Source organism: Rhododendron vialii, chromosome 5a, assembly GCF_030253575.1.
Source record: "Rhododendron vialii isolate Sample 1 chromosome 5a, ASM3025357v1".
NCBI lineage: Eukaryota > Viridiplantae > Streptophyta > Magnoliopsida > Ericales > Ericaceae > Rhododendron > Rhododendron vialii.
Genome location: NC_080561.1, coordinates 26,292,539 through 26,296,654, shown reverse-complemented (window position 1 = coordinate 26,296,654; position 4,116 = coordinate 26,292,539). Strand labels below are relative to the sequence as shown.

Here is a 4,116-nt window from a genome sequence, read left to right as displayed (position 1 = left end):
TTTGTTAAGAAGAAAAAGCTTTATACATCTTCTCAATCTAACCATTAGAAAGAAATCTCTCTCTCTCTCTCTTTTTCTCGTTCCTCCTAGATCTCCCTCGATCTGTCTCTCATCGATCCCTCTGTAATTCAGATGAAGATAGACGCATCAATTTCTCAATCGTAGATTCTTACGCACAAAGAAAAAAGCAACTATGTGGTCAGATTCTCTTAGATTTCATAACCCTAGACTATGATTTTGTTAGAACTTCAAATCATATGTATTTTGAGTGGTCTCTTCTTTCTGGGGTTTTCTAATTATTTTACTTTTATGGTTCTATTTTTTTTCAACATCAATGCTTGATAGTTTGTTGTGTGCTCTTAGCAAACCGAGCTCTAATTTTGTTCGATATTTTTGGAGAAAGGCTCTCTTGCGGTAAGGTTTTATAGTTATTTTCCAAAACACAAAGACGAAAAAGTCTCATTATTTGCATAGTTTTAGAATCTAATTCATGACATTATCTTGATTATTGTTGCTATTGTTTGAGAATGAATTTATATTTTAATCCAAAGACCTATTTCTTTGATCTATGTTTATGCAATGTTTAATTTGTCCTGATGGAATCAGAAATACCATTCCTTATAATCCATTTTTTTAACAAGGTTGAACTATTTGTGACTCTCTTCAGTTTTAGTGCATATGTTGGATTAAATTACTTGCATAATCTATGAAATTACAATAGTCTTAATTAATTATTTGAGTCTACAAAATTAAAAATATTTTGGTACTCCAAAATAGTGTTCTATATGTTATTTTTTCCGTACAAGAACGCCTTTTGTATTGCTCAAAAATACTATCTTCTTCTTTTTTCTTTTTTAAAATGACACTTCATTTAATTACTTACTCTTACGACTTCTTTATTTCCATAACAATATCCTAATCTAAACTATCTTACATACATGAACAGTTAATAGTTACACCAATGAGCACACAACAGTGTGCGAAGCACGCGGAATTACACTAGTACATATATATGGACGTACAGGGAAAAAAACCATTTTTTCCCTTTTCCACTTTTTTCTTCTTTTCTTCCTTTCTCTGTATTCTCTCGGCTCTCTCCCTCCGAAACTCTCCCTCCACTTCTCTCCTTGATTTCATCTACTTAGGGGGCGATTCCGAACAAAGTCCAAGAATTAAAGTTGTTATATGGAGCGCGGGCTTCCTATCCATCCAAGAAAAATTACGATTGGGCCTCGTGGGAGCTCGGTTGACTTGGTCAAAGGGTTGGGTTTTGCTCAAAACCCATGAGGTAGGGATTTCTTACTCTTGTTATGCGTTTATACGGTGTTTATGTACCTAGATCATATCTTGCTTCGTTGTTTAAGCTTGTTCCTTCCATTTCCGAAAATCAGCAGAACAGGGCCTGTGTTTTTGGGGTTTTACGCCTTCATAAGCTCAGATTTGAATTTTGGTTCCTTCGTATGAAATAGAGTAGACTTAGAGCCCGTTCTAATGCCGTTGGAATCACCCGAAACCGTTTGAGAATTGAATTTATGGTGATTTTTAGAATACTGGTCTGCAATCTGTCTCGTTTTCTGGGTTTCAGCCTACTTCGAACGGCCATAACTTCCTCGTCCGATATCTGTTTTATACAAACTTTATATCGGTTCGAAGGTCTTGAAGTCAGCTTTCATTTGCCACCGGAATCGTCTTAAAACTCTCAGTACACAGAAAGTTATGTTCGTTTGAGTAGAGGTGTGTCAATCTGTCATGCTGTGTGACAGATTCGTGTAGCCTGGGAAAATCCCTGTTTAACCACCCTTGGATTGCAGATTTGACAAGAGTTCCTTCGTGACTTTTATGCTTCGTTCAATCGCGCAACTATTGGGACTGGAATCACTCAAAAATATTAAGAACTCGATTTATAGTAATTTTTAGAAGATTGAACGAAAATCTGAAAATCTGGGCAGCGTATCAGGCTGCGTTATTATTATTATTATTATTATTGTTTGTTATGGTTAAATGACGCTATTGGTTATGGGTCCTTGTGGGTTTTAAAGATTAGTAAGTTGGTGATAATTTGGCGTTGGAATCATTGAAAAATATTGAGTATGCAATTTTTAAGGATGTATAATCGTTTTAACTCGATAATGGGTGTGAGATAGATTATGGATGGATTGTGCATAATGAAGGATGTTTATGGACCTATGAATTGAGTGTTATGGCTACGTGTGACATCGAACTTTGTATGTATCGTGGTGTGGCATGTCATAGCATATGGACAATAGATGGAGTCGTATCAACATCGGATGTCGACGAGGGTTACGGGGCCCAACACCGCCCGGAATTCACGTCAATATGGACGGAGCCCGGGTCACCTCCTTGGTGGGACCTTGGCGAGGGTTACGGGGCCCAACACCGCCTGGAATTCACGTCAATATAGACGGAGCCCGGTTCACCTCCTTGGTGGGACCTTGGCGAGGGTTACGGGGCCCAACACCGCCCGGAATTCACGTCAATATGGACGGAGCCCGGTTCACCTCCTTGGTGGGACCTTGGCGAGGGTTACGGGGCCCAACACCGCCCGAAATTCACGTCAATATGGACGGAGCCCGGTTCACCTTCTTGGTGGGACCTTGGCAAGGGTTACGGGGCCCAACATTGCCCGGTGCATTACTTTGCATCACATGTCATGCATTGTTGATTGGTTAAGCTAGACTTATGACCTGTGTTGCTTGAGAAATGAAAAGAGAGATAAAGTTGTTAATCTAATGTTTGGCTTGTCATTCGACTTTGAACTGTATCTTAGATTATTATCCTTCCTCATTGAGCCTCTTGTTCGGTAATTGAATATAACATGTTTTCATGTATTTCATTTCAAGACTTCTCTATGAGCTAGTGAGCTCACCCTACCTTAACATTTTCGGGTACAAATCAAGAAAACTAGTTCTTGTTGCATGGAGTGGCTAATACTTGAGAAATAAAAGACAAATCGATTATGTTAAAAAAAAAAGGAAATCCAATGATATGTTCACGTTGTTCTGCCGATAGATATATTCATTGTCATTGGCATCTTGGGGTTCGTTGTACATATATAATGTTGCTCACGTACCATTGTTGGTGCATGATCATCACATATTCGTATAGATCGAGGCAGAATGGAGTAATCGCGTAGCGATGGACAAATGACGATTGAGGACAAGTTGTGGTCTAATTGGAATAATTCCAGTCGATTTTTTTTGCTTCTAGTTTGACGTGTGAGCTATTAGGATTATCTTTATGAAATCATGATTCCCTGGTTGTAGTATGCTCGTTCGTGGTGGAAGACCCATATTTCCATGTAGATCTCGTTGTATTCACTCACTCTAGGTGCATGATTCATCGCATTTTCATATAGCTTGTGTATAGATTTTCCTGCTGGGCTAGTGTAGCTCACCCTATCATTTCAGGTATGATTCAAGGATGTTGGCATGGAGTGCTCGTTGTGCATTTGTGACCAAACCTTTAAAAGGTATTCAAGAAGGATTTCATAGCACAAGATTTGAAAGAGCATTTTTAGAAAAGATGTTATTTGTAAATTGTAATAATATTTCCGTAGAATACTGGTATTTTGATGATTTGGGGCCCTCAAGTTGGAAATGAAATATTTGAATTTTATTTGAGAACAGTGAACAGAAAGGTCTTTTGGGGTATTATTTATACTATAGCGAGGACTTTATTTATTAAAAGTGTTTATTATTTATGTTGAAAATCGAGGGCGTGACAGGAACCGTATTTCAAAGCACCTACTGCGCTGTTTGATTTGAAAAAGTTAAGGAATGAGTCCGTCATAATAACCATATCTGGGTTCGAGAGCCAGGTTACGAGAGGGGAAGGGTTTTAAGGCACCCCTCTTGCCCAATCCGGAGATCGGTCTCTACTTAAGCATTTTGCGAATATATTTGCGATTCGTCTTTTATTAAACAATTTCTAGCCAATTAAGGGCGGGGAACAGTTAATCGGGGATTAAAACTGTAACACTTTGGTAGATGTGATCAAAACAATATGAATGGAAGACATGCTTGAAAAAATAAACGAGATAAAACCCAATGCTGTGACCGGATATGAAAACAGTGCATTGGTATGAATTTGGTACGA

The 4,116-nt window shown here is 38.3% G+C and overlaps 1 long non-coding RNA gene across 1 annotated transcript; it reads left to right on the top strand.

Annotated features, from left to right (window-relative positions):
* The first annotated feature begins 1,033 nt into the window (after positions 1–1,033).
* On the top strand, positions 1,034–3,646 carry LOC131325596 (uncharacterized). Its single transcript, XR_009199746.1, has 2 exons — positions 1,034–1,288; positions 3,429–3,646. It is a non-coding gene; the product is annotated as an uncharacterized LOC131325596 (long non-coding RNA).
* The last annotated feature ends 470 nt before the right edge of the window (positions 3,647–4,116 follow it).